The 18729-nt window shown below is 38.9% G+C and overlaps 1 non-coding gene across 1 annotated transcript; it reads right to left on the reverse strand.

Moving 5' to 3' along the window:
* Positions 1–11268: 11268 nt before the first annotated feature.
* On the reverse strand, positions 11269–11375 carry LOC139886714 (small nucleolar RNA R71). The gene has a single exon (XR_011772586.1). It is a non-coding gene; the product is annotated as a small nucleolar RNA R71 (small nucleolar RNA).
* Positions 11376–18729: the final 7354 nt, after the last annotated feature.

Here is an 18729-nt window from a genome sequence, read left to right on the forward strand (position 1 = left end):
TATATACTCATATAAAACTCTAAAATAATGATGTTATTATTAAGTTAATTACCCTTTAATTTTCATAATGATGATGTCATAATTATATATTAATTTAATTAAAAAAATAATACGAAATCTTTTATAAAAGAAAATACTAATCTCTCCTAAAATGTAATTTTAATTTTCTAAAAAAATTTAAAAGACATTTATTTTATTACTAATAATTATTATTATTATTAAAAATATAAATACTCAACATTGAACGAACTTTATTATTATTATTTACTTTTAATATAATAATAATAATAATAATAATAATTATTATATTATTAATATTTAAATATGAATTCTTTTTACGAAATTAATTACGTTACATATGTATGCGAAAAAACGTGTCTCTATATATTTGTAAAAACAATCACAAGTTTCTTAGTCAATCGGGTCATTAAAATAAATGACTTTAGCATTTACATTAATTAATACCTAAAACATGTCATAAAATTGTTTCGTTTAAACAAATTCGTGATTTCACGGGTCATTTCACTAGTTAAATACATACACATACACTTTCAACCTGGGTGTTGACTAACATTCATATTCATATTCATATTCATATTCATATTCATATTTCATATTATGTTCTAAATTTGTAAAAATATTTGTCATGACTCATGGGATCGTGGAATACCAAAAATTATGAATATGTCTCATGAGGATCGACACACAGTAGCATATAAGAAAAGATGGAGGGTGGGAACAGATTTTAAACAATATCAGGTTCAAAGCAAAGTACATTTTGGTAAAAAGGAAAGGACTGCAACTGTTAACTTCGGATTCAACTGAACTATATTTGTTATCCATAACATCTTTGAAGGAAATATTACACCAAAACTCATTCTGGCTGCTATAATGATATTCAGTTCGCGCACAGGGCTATAATTAAATTCTGAGTGATTATTGATATCGCCTAAAAATTCACATTTTTACTCCCGATATTAAGCCCTAAAAATAATAAAGTAATTAACTTTATCGAAGAATTAAGCGTTTATTTACTTTATTTGGTAGATCAAGTGATTCTGAAGACAATGCAAGAAGAATCGAAGAAATCGGACATAAAACGAAGAATGTAGAGTGATAATGGTGAAAGTCAAGTTACGACCTCGAAAACACCACATTTGATAAGGATATAGAGCCACACGGGCATGTTACACGGGTGCAATCCTAAAACCACATGGGCTTCCCTACGGGTGCTATGCCCAACCACACGACCAGTGCACCCGAGCTACCCAAATCACACAGCCACCTTACACGGGCAGTATACACGGGTCGTGTGGGCTGCCCAATCTACATGTCTAGCTTACACGACCTGCCTGGTCCAATAGTTTATAAATAGGACTCATTTGCCATCCATTTCTCATACACTTCAACACACAATTTTCTCTCAATCACACTTCTTTCTCTAGGATTACAAAAATAATTATCGATTAGCGATAATTACCTAGAGTAAACGGTAAACGGAGTGTGTAAACGACTGGAGGTGCGTCTAAAGTTGTCACTTTTGTACTTAGGAAACTTGTTTAATCTACTGGTACTTCTATCCCTTTATCTATCTTTCATAATGTCTCCCTTATTATTGTGATAAATGATATTATTGTCATGATTAGCGAGTAGTTACCTTTATTGTATGCTGATCAAACATAAATCTGCTCATATAGCAAGAATGATGTTGAGTGCATGAGGGAGTGTTTAAGAACGTTTATAGCTTTGATCTTCGGCCCTGTTTACCGTGAATAACCCTTATTGAGATGATAATCTGCGAAAGGGTGATCAAAGCTACATCCACCATTAATGGCAGTTACCGCAACAATGGCTACTAGAGGTGGTTGCATAGGGTTTATGTTCATGGAACATACGTGTTACTGTAAGAGCGTTTTCTGGATGCAATCTTAAATTCGAGTAATACAGAAAACGTTGTGTCGAGTGAAGGAGGTTTAGGGTTGCATTTATAATAAAACCCTAACCCTAGAATGCCTCATAATTAGGTTCTAGATCCTACCAGATAACAACCATAAATAACGGGTTTATAGTTGGAAAAGAATCACGTTTAATTATGGATAAAATCATATCCGATTGCTTTCGTGTGCGCTAAGCAAAACCCGCGTGCACACCTCCTAATCAGATACTCCGGTATTATTCTGGACGTGCGCGATGCACGTGATACGCACGAGCACCATGTGCGTAGGTACGCGTATCATTAACCCCCCCCCCCCCCCCCCAGTTTAATATGATGTGCGATCACCACGGCGCATCATGTTAAACTACTGCTTAGGAGAACTGAAATAAGATAGCATACGTTTAATCTTCGTAGTTGATTAAAATGATGACTTCAAGTGACCAAATCGTTTGGCCAAGATTTTATCATTATGGTCATTAATTACTTGACAGCCGTTGTCAATCAAACGTCTGCTATTCAGTCTGGGAAACGGCTGCAGTGCAGATATTCATGACAGGCTGTCAAATCAAGACTTGCGTAACCACAAGCCAATGCTAAACTGCACCACATCTTAACCTATCCCATACAACATCCATATCGTTAACCGTTTATTCAAATTGTCATTTGTTCAGATCACGCCACGTGTACGGTGCATATTAAATCACGCGTTTTGGAGCCCTAATTGTTTCTGATTATAAATAGGGTTCATCCTTTTACCATTTAGGGTAAAAATTCAAAATTAACTTCCTTTCCACCTTCGCTCTCAAAATCTTCGATCAAGTTCCGGCAACCACTCAGTTATTCAGGTCAGTTCACTCATCGCTTATATTCTTCATCATGTCAACTTCGTTTACCAGTACAACTGTTTTCCATGTCCATTCTATATCCTCAACCCTTGACCAAGATCGATGAAATGCATCGTCGAATGGCATCCACCCATCGGCGATTTTAATCCCATCCTTCCAAAGGCGAACGAGCGAGCCCACAAACCACCCTCCGGCATGATTGTTGTGTACGATCAAACCGTCGAGGTAGTGAACGTCCGAATCCCTCCAACCACCTTTTTCATGAGAGTTTTATCCGTTTACAACATAGGATTAGGTCAATTGCACCCGTACAGTGCTGTTCGATTATCCCTGTTCGAAATGTGGTGTTGGGTTAAGAATCGCGAGCCCTCTTTGGCGGTTTTCCAAAACATCTTCCGTTAACAAGTAAGCAAGCACGATTGGTACAGTTTTTCGATCGGGTTGCCTTTATCGCCGGCCAAAAGAAAGGTTTACAGAGTTCCTGGAAAGATTCTTTTTATTTTGTTGAACACAAGTTCCCCTCCCCCCCCCCCCCCCCCCCCCCCCCGAATTTGCTAACATCCTGCAATGGCACTCTGGTTCAAACACTACCTTGAATAGACCTCCACCTATGGACCAGGCTGAGCAGGAACTGTTCGACCTGTGCTCTGGCAAAAAGTTGAAACTTCACATCTACCCAAACGAAGTCCTGTTTCTTACCAAAGTATCTTCCTACTGGCCGTTTATTGTACACAGTCGGTCATCATGCTTAGGGGAAAGGGTATATTCTGCTTTTGCCTAAATCGATTAATTTTGTAACGATTTAATGTAGTGCATGCTAACCATTGTGCGTTTTTATGCAGTGATGAATGCTCATGACATTCTTTTGGACGATGATTTTAAAGGCTATACAATCAAGAAGGAAGCTATCGATCAGGACGCGATAATGGCGGATGCTAACGTTCCGGTAAACGAGGAGGTAGAAGATGAGGCCACGTCAAAGTGATGCTCGTCCGTGCACCTCAACCCTCCCATCAAGAAGAGTAAAGCTGCGAGTTCTTCCGAAGGTAAAATATAACTTAATTTATTTTTCCAAAGTTGATACCTTTTATATTTCATGCCTGATCGTGGAAATTTCTTGCCAGTTGTGCATATTGATGAAGATGTGGAACCTACCGTCTCTGCTACTGTTTCATCTGCTGCCTTTGCGCCCCCTGTACCCTCAGCCACTAATGTTCAACTGATCACCCCAATTCCGCTTGCCGTGATTTCTCCTCCTTCTTCAACCCTTGCTGCCGGCCGGGCCACTGCCACCCGTTTTGTCCGAGCACCGATTTAAAATGACAATCGATATGTGCCCATTCATGTGGACAACTTGGCTGCTATTTTAAACGTGCCGCGCTTGAACAAAATCTTTATATGCAGGGATGTGCTCCTGCCGTCATAAGGCAAGAGCTGAAGAAGATGACGCCGGATAAAAAGCTTAACCTCGATACACATATATCGTTTTTAACGTCGGCAAGGGACTGCGATAGGTTGAGCACCGAGCGCACTCATCGCGTAGATATTCACATGTCCGGGTAACTGTAGAAGAGTGTGCGGGTTCTTGAAACACAGCTTAAAATGGCCAATGACGCGCTGAAAACAACTGAGGCCACCATTGAATCCTTGAAAAAGGATAAAGTTGACCTTCTATCATCGCAGGTTAACTATGAAGAGGAAAATAGGGTATTAAGGAAGGAGCTTGCTGTTTCTACCTCAAATGTTGATTTGCTAACCTTTGAGAGGAACGAACTTACCACCCAGGTTACTGAAGTGTCTGCGAGTCGTGACGTTAATTGACGGACTTATGCAGATCTACGCACGGCACTTCCAACCATTGCAACTCATGCACTGAGCGCCTCCATTGTTACAGAGCTTTACTCACAAGCTCTTAAGGCGACCAAGGCCTTAGAGCGGGTGCGCTTATGGGATTTGATCTCAAAGAACATTGAAGTACCAGCTGTCATTCCCCAAACCATCACAGATCAACTTGAAGAAGATGGTTATGTGAAGCTACATGAGTCCAACAAAGCGCAGAAAACATTTCTATCCAAACTCTTGCAGATGCTGCCCTTGATCCTGCTGTTTCTATGCAGGATCTTTTATCGATGAATTTTTAGGTTGGCGAGCCAATGCTCGCCGTGGGGGTTTGCGAGGCGTGCTTTGCATGGCGCCTTGCAACGTTTTTTTGCTAGGAGTGTGGGGGTCTTGGGTGCGCCATAAGCTTACATTGCTTTTGGCCCCATGAGCTCAATGCCCTTGGGGGGTGCACTTGTTATTAGCATGCTTCGTGAGGCGCTTTTAACATTATGGGTGTGCCCCCCAAAATTAGTTTAGTTTGTTATTTTCTGTTTCCACGGGGTAATCCACCTAATCGCTGCGTGCGAGGGTTCGAAGGATTTTTACCGTTAGTGTAGGGCACCGTTCCAAACAAGCCACATAGTTTTGATTTTAATTTTTCTGCAATTGTAATGGCCTGCGTGCCAACTTAACTTTTGTGCAGTAAGCACTTTTTTGTAATGTTACTATGTAACCAATGCTATGCATTGTTTCTTTCATTATGGTAATAAGTAAAGTTATCCAATATCTTTCTTATTGTATTGTTAGCGTCATTAGGCGTATTAAGTTCTTAAAACTTAAAGTTTCATTTGCATACCCCAAATTTAATAACACTAACCGACGCCAAACTATTGTGCACATAGCCGACGCTTTTCATTGCATTATTAAGTAAATTAAGTAAACTACAGTCAGGTTATTCTCCTAGTGCTGGGCTTTCCTATGGTCGAGCTCCTAATGCTGGAAAGGACCAGTCTCTTTAATAAAATTCTTCCTAAAGAATAAAAAGGGAGTAGCATTTCTGCTAGATATATAACTTTTTATACAATGCTTTTAAAAGATAAAAAATAAAGTAGTCTACGGAATACTATCCTGGCCAATGTGTCGATCAGTGTCTGTGAAGTATCCATTAGGTCCGAAGAGATCATCGTCATCCTCAAGTCATGGTAAATACTCAAGCGGCTGTCTCGCATCCATCTCAGGACTCAAAAGCGTGTATAGACAAAGGTCTGATGGTAACTCCAGGTGTGATAGGCTCAGGAATGGCTCCTCATCAGGGATGATCCCGGTAATCTCAAAAACCTGGGCTGTGGGTGGCTCTACTGAGATAGGCACTGTCACTAAGTGGAAGCGTCAGTTGGCTCACGAACAGGGACCGTCTCCATGACTGGGGCAGGCGAAACAGCTAATACAGGCAGCGTCATGGGAGCAGCGTGAGTTGGAACGATGGCTGAGGCGACTGATTGGACTGAGACTAGAGTGGAGCGCCTAGGAGTAGCTTGTCATGTCGGCTGAACACGGCGTGCTAGTCTGAATGACGAAGGGCCTAGAGTACTCTTGGGCATCCCTCCATGCTGAAGGTATGCTCTGAGAGCTCGATAAAGTCTCTGCTGGTCTCGAAGTAAGGCCCATGCAACATCTGGGTCATTCAAGGTGGCTCCATGATGAATCATAGTCTGCGGCTCACGTATCTCTAGTAGCTCCGGATACTCAGCTGGTCTCGAAGCTAAATGCCTTGAGTGTCGTACTGGAGGGGCTGGCAGTGTCGCATTGATGTCCTCCTCAACACTCTCAAGGATCATACGCCTTGGACCTAACTGTCTTGTAGATGGCCTAAACTAATCGGTGCTACTCTCCGATAGGTAGACTCTGGGAGTCCTTCTCCTATGACCTAGAATAGAATAGGAAGCTCCTGAGCTTGGTATTTTGCCTGAATACATTCAACAAACCCGTAAGTACTAAGCGCAAGTATGGCACTTAGGATTAGTGCACAGAGATAATATTTTTGTAGACTGAAAATAATTTGAAATAAAAAGGATAAAAAGGGGTGCCTCCCAAGAGCGCTTTGTTTATCAAGTCATTACAGCTCAACTTTTCTTGTCAGGTCTTCAGAATGGATCAAAAGGAGAAAAGGTGCTCCTCCTTATCGTGGTCTTCTAAATAAGCTTTCAATCGGTGGCCGTTGACTTTGAAGTTGCCAGTAGGTCCTTCTAATTCCACGGCTCCCCGTGGAAAAGCATGCATAACTTTGTATGGCCCACTCCATCTTGATCTGAATTTTCCAGCGAACTTCGTGAATCGAGAATTAAAGAGTAGAACTTTATCTCCAGGAGCAAACTTTGTAGGTATCAGTTTTGCATCGTGTGTTAGCTTTGTTCGTTCCTTGTAGATATATGACGTCTCGTAAGCTTGGTCTCTTAATTCAGTGAGTTCATTCATCTGCATCTTCTGATGCCTAGCGGTTACTGAAGGATCAAGGTTACAGGTCTTCAATGCCCAGAGTGCTTTATACTCTAGTTCCAGCAGAAGGTGACAGGCTTCCCCATATATCATGCGGTGGGGTATAATTCCTAGAGGATTCTTATAAGCAGTCCAAAATGCCCACAGAACATCGTCTAGTTTTTCGGCCCATTTATTCCCATGATGGCCGATGATGCGTTCTAGAATTCTCTTGAGTACTCTGTTAGTGACCTCTTCTTGTCCGTTAGTCTACGGATGATAGGCAGTGGACATTTTGTGGGTAACTCTGTATTGTTGCATCACCTTCATAAACAGGGTGTTACAGAAGTGGGTCCTCTATTACTTATTATAGCGCGGGGAGTTCCAAATCATCAGAAGAGTCTTCTCAGGAAGTGGGTGACAAACTTGGCATCATTTATTGGAAATGCTTGGGCTTCGACCCATCTGGAGACGTAATCTACTGCTACGAGGACATATTCTTTCCCATTAGACTTAGGGAATGGCCCCATAAAGTCTAATCCCCATATATCGAAGATCTCGCAAGTTTGGATATTAGTCCGAGGCATCTCATCTTCATAGAGAAAATACATTGTCTTTGGCATGCGTCGTAATGCTTTACAAGCTCTTGCGCATCTCAGAATATAGACGGCCAATAAAATCCTGATTCGTAGACTTTTCTTGCGGGTTAATTTTGCTCCATGATGACCTTCAGTTAGCCCGTGGTGACCTTGGTGAAGAATCCCTGTTGCTTGTTTCTCATCTACGCACCTCCTGATTATCTGATCAGGGCAAATTCTGAATAGGTATGGATCTTTTCAGTAGTAGTACTAGGCATCCCTGAAGAACTTCCTTCTTCAGAATGTGCTCATTCCTTTCTGTACTACTCTAGCAACTAGGTAGTTGGCTATGTCAGCGTACCAAGGAGTATCAGTAAATTGTGATCCTATGTTAGCTTGTCCTAAACTCATAAGCTGTTCTTCCAAAAATTTGTCTCTGATATCTTGTTCAGCAAGTTGTTCCATCACTTGGTTCTCCAAACGACTAAGATGATCTGCTGTGACGTTCTCTGCTCCTTTCTTATCTTTGATCTCAATATCGAATTCTTAGAGGAGTAAGATCCATCGTAGGAGTCTTGGTTTAGCATCTTGCTTAGTGAATAGATATTTGAGGGCTAAATGATCTATGTAAACCGTAGTTTTGGACAGGATGAGATAGGAACGGAATTTGTCGAAGGCGAAAACTACGGCTAGCGGCTCCTTTTTCGTGGTGGTGTAGTTCTCTTGAGCTCCGGTTAAGGTTTTGCTCGAGTAATAGAGTAGATGAAAATGCTTATATTTTCGTTGTTCGAGTACAACTCCAACTGTGAAGTCACTCGCGTCACACATTATTTCGAATGGTAAACTCCAATCAGGAGCTATCATGATGGGTGCATGTGTGAGATGTTTCTTCAGATAGTTGAATGCTTGCACACATTCTTCATTAAAGACAAACGGAACTTCCTTTCCGAGGAGATGAGTAATAGGTCGGGTGACCTTCGAGAAATCTTTGATGAAACATCGATAGAAACCGGTGTGTCCAAGGAAACTCCTTACCGCTTTTACTGTGGTAGGTTTTGGAAGTTTAGTTATGGTTTCAATCTTAGCCTTATCGACTTCTATTCCAGACTTTGAAATCTTATGTCCTAAAACTATACCTTCTTTTACCATGAAGTGTGATATCACTCCATTTATATATATTTTATTTCGCGATATCTACCTCACTTTGCTCGGTTTTTTACTATCTCGAGCCTATTTAGTGTATTATTGAGCTAATTGGTGAACTAAGGGCTAAGGAGTTGATTTGGTGTAAAATTGACCAAATCATGGGCAAAATTGGCAAAGAAAATGACAAGTGCAGGAAACAGCTTCAAAAGCGCCGCTCCTGTAAAGGAGCGCCGCTCCTGAAGGCCCAAAAGCACCGTTCTATAAGGAAAAGCGGCGCTATTATGCGCGATTTGTCTCCATTTTCATCAGTGATCAAAAGCGCCGTTCTAAATGTCAAAAGCGTCGCTCCTGATCAGCCAAAAGCGTCACTCCTCAACAAAAGCGTCGCCTCTGTTCAAATCCAAAAGCGGCATTTCAAAGTCAAAAGCGCCGCTCCTCACTAAGCCAAAAGCGCCGATCCTGAAGTAAGAGCGGCACTCCTGACGCTGTTTCATCCCAGATTTTCAGCACTATAAAAGAAACGAGATTAGGTCATTTTTCATATGCACCTTTGGGAGCAGCTGCTTAAGGTCCGAATTTCACATACACAACCCTAATTTCATCATCCATTGGTGTTTAAGGGTGGATTCAAGGAAGCTAGCTCAAGATTCATCATTGTTTAGCTTAGGTCTTCATCTTCTTTACATTTTGGGTTGTAATCTTCACTTTACTTTTCATATTTAGCATTGATTACTTGTAATAACTTGAAGATGATGATGATTTACATTTCTATGATTATTATTAGTTTAATTTTAGCTATGATTGGCTAAATCTCTTGTGTTTGCTTATCTATGAATCTCTAATGCTAGTGTTTGCCCCAAATCAATTGATTAATGTTGGTTGAATGAATTACATGATCATGTGTTGTTGAGTTGGCTAAAGATCCATTACTACGAGTTTGTTTTAGGATTGACTTTGATTAGATATGTTCTGTAGCTCTCTTAGTGATTTGAGAAGTGAATCAATATGTACTTCAACACCTTAGGTGATCTAGACAACTAGCTTAGGAATTGCAAGTGATTGTGTTCTTGATCTAGGTTGGTTTTCAATTGGCCTCTAGTCAACATAGTGATGCCGATTATCTTAAGTGATTTCGATAGTTGGGGGTTTTATGTGATTTTAACATAAGCTCAATCTCAATGACCAAATCATGCTTAACTCGATCTTAAGATATAAAGCTTATGTTAATTCGTGGAGTATCATTTGATTTGAGGTTTAGTAGTGATGCTAAACATTTAATAGTTCAACAACTAATGAGATAGCAATATAGGCAAAAATGGGGCAAGCCAAGCATAGAGATGATTAGATAAGTGAACACGTCTTAGTTAATTTGTTTTAAGTCTTAATACTTCACTGCTTGTTTCTTGTTACTAGTTTAATTGATACATTTAGATTTGTTTAATTGTGCAAGTTTTAGTTGTTAGTTGATATCAATCGAAACCCCCTAAATCAAACAAACCCTAGGACAATTGATAGTTTCAAATATCCGACTTACACTGTGTCTCTTGGGACAAACTTGATAAGAATACTTACATTAAAGTGCTATAATAACCGGGTTCTAAGTGCTCGTTAGTTGTGTGTGCTTGATTGTAGTGTTTAAATCAAATATAAATTTAGAGGGTAAGAGATGTATATCGCACGAACGTATCACATTTTCTTGGCGCCGCTGCCGGGGATGCGGTTAGCTTAGTTGGTTATTTGGTTTAAACTTTTATTTGTTCGATCCTTTCATAGGGGTTCACCCTTACGGAATTTACTTTTCGCATTTTATATTATTATTTTCGTTTGGAAAACCGCTTGTGTTTGTGTTGTGATCGAAGGATAGGTACCTTTGGTGTATGAAAATAAGGCCTCACAAGGATCAAGAATTCACACAACCATTTTCCGATCTGGAAAGAGACGTGCACGGGGTTTATAATCGTAGAGAAGAAAGGGTATTAAGAAAGAATTTTGAAGCTTTGCCATTTTGTTTAGAAGAGATGGATCCAAACGGTAATACGATTCACGATGAAGAGGGTCCTAATGGTCCTCCGGTTAATCAAGAATTATTGAATGATCCAAATGACACACCAATGTGGAACGCTACCTTAGTTGCACCAACAATGATAGCACCGACTATTACAAAACCACCAACTGAAGTTGATAATTGGAAGATCGAGGGTAACTTTTTACGTTAATCAAGGATACATACTTTCATGGGTTGATAGATGAAAATTCGTTCGAACATATTCAACACTTTAATGATCTTTGTGATATTTACAAAACCAAAAACGTCACTGATGACGCTTTTAAGCTAAGGGCATTCCCCTTCACACTTCAAGGAGATGCAAAATGTTGGATGCAAAGTTTACCATGCGATTCCATAAGGTCTTTTCAAGAATTAACAAACGAGTTTATCAATCATTTCTTTTCACTGTCAAAAGTAGAGCGGCTTATAATGGAGATTAATGGGTTCACACAACGGGGTGATGAGAGTTTGTATGATGCATGGGTACGATTCAAGAAGCTACTAAGAGCTTGCCCACCGCATGGTTTGACGAAGAAGGAGTATATCAACACATTCTATCGAGGTTGTAATATGTTAACGAAGCGATATCTTGATTCTTCATCCAGTGGGGTATTTATGTACAAACCAGTAAATGCGGCCGAAATTATGCTAGAAGATATCTCGATCAACACATATGAATGGGCACCTTCACCGTGAGATTTAGCAAGGACGAATGTAGCACAAATAGAGAGTTATAATGAGCAAGTGACGCTTGCAAGCTTGAACAATCAATTTCAAACATTTGGGAAAGAATTGAAGAAGATTCAACAAACGGTAGTTGCAATGCAAGTAGGTTGTCAACGATGCGAGGGTCCACATCTCACAAAGAATTGTCCTCAAATTACTCAATGCAATCATGTTGATCTAGATGATATTCCCATGAATTCGGATGCTCATGTGAACTACGTGAGTAATCAAAACTACCAACGGGGAGGAACATCTAACCAAAGCTGCTATAATCCTAATCAAAAAAAAGTATCATTCACCAACCAAACCAATACACCACCCGGATTCACAAACCAAAACCGAAATCAAGGTTACAACAACTATAACGAAAACCGAAACAACAACTTCCAATACCAAAACCAACAACCTTACAACAACCAACCTTACAACAATCAAGCAAGTTCAAATTATCAAAACAACCAAGGTTATAGTCAATCACAAAATAACCAAGGTTACAATCAACAACCTCAACAAAACAATTAACAATCCCAACCTTCGAAGAGCTTAGAAGAAATCATGCAAAACTACATTAAGAAGGTAGAATCAACCGAAGCTTTTCTAATGAAAGAGAATGAGCTCTTGAAGCAACAACTCCGAAACTAACAAGCTTCATTCCAAGACCTTGAGAGCACCGTTGGAAGAATTTCAAATCAAGTTGCCGAAAGACCACAAGGAACTTTACCTTCAAACACTCAAGTCAACCCGAATAATTACAACAACAACCGAAATAACCATCAAACCCACCAAAATAACACGAGAGTTATTCCTATCGAGAGCAACACTACCAATCCAATCCAAAATCAAGCAAGTTTATCAAATGCCACCAATACATATGCTCAAGTGAACTCGATTGATTAAACGAAGAGGATCAATCCGAATATTCTCAAGCTTTCAAGTTCGACATTGAAGGAGACAAGTTTGATTTTGATGAAGTGTTAGAAATTGATACTATCGACTATGGGGTATTCAAGTTTTTGGAAGATTTAGATGATGCAACATTCATTCCCTATCAAGTTAAAAATGTAATGTCCATAGAGACTATCGATTCGACATGCAAGGAGTTAAAGGGTGATTTTGAGCAAATTCGATTGGGAAAGGTTGATAAAGAGCAAAAGGTCGAAACTTTATTGAATACGAAGGCACAAAAGAATGAGGTCGAGATTTCTACCACATCAACTAAGGAGAAAAATGAGACACTGGTCTCACATTTTCAATCACTACATCCTACACATCTAAATGATGTGGATTGTAAGTCAACTTTATCCGACAACGAAAATATTTATGTTAAAATCCCCTTGGCGGAGGTGCTTGAGAATATGCCCAAATATGAGAAATTTTTGAAGACACTCATGGCCAAAAAGGGAGATGTTGAGCAAGCATCTACCGCTTTCTTGAAAAAGGAGTGTGATGGAATTTTAAAGAAATGTAACCTAACATCAAAAAGGGTGATCCCGGACCTTTCCTTATCCCATGCAATGTAAACGGTTCAGAGATGCTCACATCTTTAGCCAATTCGGGAGTAAGTATCAACTTCATGCCCTATTTCATTTACAAAAGGCTAGGCCTAGGTGATCTTTCACCCACTACAATGGGAGTCAAATTAATTGATCAATCAATAAACTCTAGTATAGGGATCGCCAAAGACTTAATTGTTAAGGTGGGGGACATGGAATTTCCCATTGACTTTGTTATTGTTGATATAAAGGAAGACCCAGTTGAACCCCTTGTTGAAGGCCATTTTTGGCAACCGCGGGCTCTTTCTTTGACTTTAGGACCGGTAAATTGACTCTTCGGGATAAAGGGAAATGCATGAGCATAAAACCAAACGTGTTAAAACACCATCAATGCCATTGACAACACAACAAGTTGTTGCTAGTATGCAATGCATTGCAAGCACAAGGCAAGTTGGTTCACCAATTAAAGGCAGTGGGGGATTAACCACGGGAATTCAAGGTAAAGCAAAAAATCAAAACGACATTGTTGACAAGTCTATGCGAAAGTTATTTGGGCGGGTGCATCGGGCTTCTTCCAAAAAGGATGAACACTTGAGAAAACGCCTAGTGTCAAATTTGTCAAAACATGAAAAAGTCAAACTTAAGGAGTTAATCCATGAAACTAAGGTAATGAATGATTGGTTAATGTCAATGTTAAGTGGTGGTGGTAATGAAAATATTTCTCTTAGTTCAAAGGGAATGGAAGTTTACCACCCCGAGATTAGTTGAAATCTCAAGGGGATGGGAGTTGGGTGATAAACTCGTTAAAAACTTTCCACAATTGTGTATATAATTTCTTTTAATTGCATTCCATTTAGAATTGTATGATATTCCTTTTATTAGTTGCATTTTTATGTTTTTTTATTGCATGCATATGGGTAAACCGGAAAACGTCAAAAATAGTTTGTAAATGGGTCAAAATGGACTTAAAATTGGAAAAACTGCAATCAGGTACAAAAGCGGCGCTTTTGTCCTAGGAGCGGCACTTTTCTCTCCCAAGAGCGATGCTACTTCCACAAGAGCGACGCTTTAACCTGCAGTTTTGTGTCAAAATTGAACAGTAGCCAAGAACGGCGCTTTTGTTTTCAAAAGCGGCGCTTTTAATTCGCCTAGAGCGGCGCTTTTCTTTCAAAAGCGACGTTTCTGTTATGTCAGGAGTGGTGCCCCTGTTTGAAAAGCGGCGCTTTTGCATCTGCTTCTTAAGAATTTTGCACGACCAAAACTTCATTTTTTCACACCCAACTTCAATTTTCTCTCTAATAGCGGCGCATCTATAACCCTAATCAACCTAAATCGACCAAGGTTTCAAATTTCATCAATTTTCTTGCAAATCTTCATTATCTAACATGGGAAAAGTAAGAATCTATCATTTTAATTCACTTTTTAACATGATTTGATTGATTTTTACCATTTTTCTCTTTATACTTAATTCGTAGATTATGCTTGATTTATGATGTTAATGGTCAAATTGTTGATGAATCTAGACTACATTGTTGTTTATTAACATGATTTACATGCTTTGTTACATAGATTTCAACTTTGAAATTCTAGAGTTCATCCAATTTAGGGGTTTTTTATTTTGCGCCAAATTGGAGTGTTAATTGTTATTGTTGATGCTTAATTGTTAGTCTACCATGATTATCTTGCTTTAAATCCATTTTTCATGCTTGTATGATTTGAAATTGAAAATTAGGGTTCATAAGCTAGGGTTTTGAATGAGTTTGACTAATTTGAGCAATGTGATTAGTGATAATGTGGTTGTTTGCGGTATATTTATGCTATAACATGAAGAATTGATATAATTTGATGAATGCTCTTGTCTTAGTCGAATTTTGAACTAATTAGGCTTTGACTAGGGTTGACTTTTTGCAATTGATTCATGTTGACCATGTTTGACCAAGATGAGCTTACTAGTTGAATATAATGCATGTTTAGCTTATGATACTACATATGATTTATAATTACTTGCATGAGGTAAATGTTGCAACTTTATGTAAAGCTTGAAATTTCACCAAATTGTTTATCTAGTTTGATTTCACATATTGACCATGTCTAAATGCAATTGTTTTATTCATGTATGATATACACGCGCATGTTTTGCATGATGAAATTAATTATGAATCTTTTGAAATCAACTTGGAAATTATGATTGGACTTTGAAAGTAAATTGTTTATGTGCTAACTTTTATCTCTCCACAATGTTTTTCTCTTGTTGTCTCGTCTTGTAGACTAACGTACCAACAAAGTCACATGGTGGCTCAGCAAGCGGAGCAAAACGACAAAAGAGTATTGGAATTAAGGGTAGAGGTAAACGCCCAGCTCAACAAGAGGTTGAGGTTGAGGATGAGGAAATGCACAAAATCTCAGATGATATTCAAAGTCTTTCATCAGACCCGTGGTTACAACAAATTTTTCTTAACCCACGTTTTAGAGCGGGTTTAGAGCTTAGGCTCAAGGACAGTTTCTATCCTGGGAAAACCATTGACTGGTCTCTGCTGGATGAGGCTGGTCTTACTAATGAGGTTAAGAGTCTTTTTGCAACTCCATATGGGGACTTATCAATCAACCCTTGGGTTCCAGTCTTCAGGTATAATGAGCCCATTTACACGGTCCCAACCCTAGAGTTCACTTCTACCTAGATTGTAAACTTAAGGTAGGAATAATCATCGACCAAGATTACATGACCTTTAATTTGGGCGGGCAATAAAGAAAGATGAGCATGCTTCAATTCATTAGAGCCCTGGGAATTTACACCGAATTTAGAAACACCGATGGACTTTGAGATTTCCTTTTGTCTTTCAAAATTCTAAACACCAACCCTCAAGAGTTTAATTACCCTGCGGCCTAAAACCGAATAAGTAATGGAATCTTTTGCCCGGGTAAAACTGTAGCCAACACCCTTAAGACACATAAACTTCGGATAATAGCCCGCTTCATTGCGAACACTGTTAACTACCATTTCCATAGCAATGAGAAAACATCTTATTTAGACATTTGACTCACTTACCGAGTTGGCAATAGGAAACATGTTCATGTTCCCCATGTGATTGCTGACTATCTTTTCGACAAAACTGGGACAAAAGGAAAGAGAGGTACTGTGGGTGGTGTATTTGTGACACGGATAGCAAGGTATTTAGGAATTGATGTTTCGAGGTTCACGGCCAATGAAATGGCTAAGTTTGGGTATGCGGATTTTAAAGGAGGAAAGATTTTGAAAGGAGACATGAACAAAATTATGAGAAAGTGGTTTGATCTGAATGCCATCGGGAGAAATGAAGAAGAAGAAGAAGAAGAAGAAGAAGAAGAAGAAGAAGAAGAAGAAGAAGAAGAAGAAGAAGAAGAAGAAGAAGAAGAAGAAGAAGAAGAAGAAGAAGAAGAAGAAGAAGAAGAAGAAGAAGAAGAAGAAGAAGAAAGGGTGAGGCATGAATATGAAACGGGTAATATAGGAGCGAGTAGTAGAGCACAAGGTGCAGGGTGTAGTGCTCCGAGTGGGTATGACCAAGCTTGGCTTGAAAATCAATTTAACCAACTCAATTTAAACCAAGCAAACCAAGCATACGAGGCTATTTACCACTTCTCGGGGCTACGTGCGGTTTCACAATGGCAAGTCCATTGTGGCCAATTAAGCTACGTGGACCCGAACACACCCCAACCTTTTCCTCCCACATACAACCCGTATGATCTTGAGCACCCTAGAATCCAACCTTTCTTTAACTATAAACCGAATGAAGCATATAGGAGAGCTGAGGAATTTGAGCGTTTTGAATGCTTAAGACAACAACAACAACAACAATAACAACAATAGGAGCCAAACGAGTGGAATAGGCCACCTAATAATGATGATTATGCAAATCCGGACCAATCCAGAAGCTCTTACTCAGGAGGGTATAATTGGTGGTAATTCTTATTGTTGTGCTCTCACTCTCTTTGCTCATGGTCTAGTTAAAACTTTTAATATTTGAATTGTGAAACTTTTTATTTGAATTGTTGGCATGTAATAATTATGGACGGATGGTTTGGGAGCTTTTGAACAATTTGTTGATGATCGTGATGTGTTTGGGATGGTGAAGACATTTTAAATTGTCTTTGATGTTAGCTAGTCGTATCCGGAGGGCATGTGATTCCCGGATAAAACAATTTGAATTTTAATTTGGCATGTAATAACTCGACACTACTTAGGATTATGATGTTTTATTTATTGTTGATTCTGTGTTTGATGTCGATTTGATATGTTGGTTGATTCGTCGAATTATGCATATGTGATGTTGATCATTGTTATGTTGTGTTGTTTGTTGAAGCATTGAGATTATCTTTTGCATATGATCTTGTTGAAGTAGGTGAATTGATTGAATATTTCATTATGATGATGGATGTTTGTATAACTTGATTATTATTTTGGGAGCACTATGACTTTTTTTTGTGGGCGCTCATACTACCGCGAGTATGGCCCCGCACATTTTGTACCTTGTGAGCATACTTCAATTGTAGGGAATGCCATATGCACTTGGCTCCTTCTTTTGGCTCAATAAGTGGTGCAACAACATGCAAGCGAATTTGGTGACTAAGAAATACTCGAATAATAACAACAAAGATCGTTTGATCTTTGCCGGTTTTTATTTTCTTCCCTCTCATCTTCTCTATTTCAAAATGTCCCTCATTTTCTCTTATTCTATCACTTTAATGCAATGAGGGCATTGCATACGCTAAATGTAGGGGGAGAGTTAAAATTGCGGGCCATTTTTAAACTTTTCCGGGTAAACTAGTCACATATACTCTTTAAAGATTAAAACTTGCATTGTCAAACAATTTTTGGAACAAGTTTTTAACCATTACACTAATTCATATCATAAATACTAAAATGGTTGAAACTTGTAAAATTTTCAAACTTTTTGGGAAAAGTAAAGTCTTTTCCTTGATTTTCAAAACTTAAGGAAGTAAAGTCTTCCTTTTGCTTTATTCTTGTGATTCACCAAGTGAAAGTAAAGTCTTTCACTTTTCTTATGATTTTTCGCAGAAATGATAAAATTTTGAGAAAAATTAAATTTATGCTTGAAAGTTTAAGTCTTTCATGCATGTGCACCAAAACCAAGTGTTTAAAGCTTTATGCTTTAACACTTCCGGATGAATCGAGTCCATCCATTGTAGGGAGTCAAGTCTCTCGAATGTCGCATTACTTGGTGTAGGAGACTTCCTAATCTACACCATTTCATATTGACATTAATTGTCTCATCATTTCACGATGTTTCAAACGATGTATCATACGTGGGAAGAGGAGCCTTGAGCTTCACAAAGTGCTATCCTTTTTAGGAGCAATGGCTTCGTGCTAGTGTTGCTAGACAACACAACCCATAGCCAAAAGCTATGGCACCCTTGCGCTTGCAATTAACAGAAAGGTAGTAACTACTTCCTACCTTTTCTAAAAATAAGCATAAAAGCTTGTTATGTGGTGTGACGACCCGAAAATTTCCGACCAAATTTAAACTTAATTCTTATTTGATTTCGACACGATAAACAAAGTTTGTAATGTTGAGAATTAAAATTTGTAAACTATATTCATAAGATCATTGACCTTTGATTACTCCTGACGATTCACGAATCTTTAAAAATGCAAATAGGAATGTAT

This window comes from Rutidosis leptorrhynchoides, chromosome 1 (assembly GCF_046630445.1).
Source record: "Rutidosis leptorrhynchoides isolate AG116_Rl617_1_P2 chromosome 1, CSIRO_AGI_Rlap_v1, whole genome shotgun sequence".
Taxonomy (NCBI): domain Eukaryota; kingdom Viridiplantae; phylum Streptophyta; class Magnoliopsida; order Asterales; family Asteraceae; genus Rutidosis; species Rutidosis leptorrhynchoides.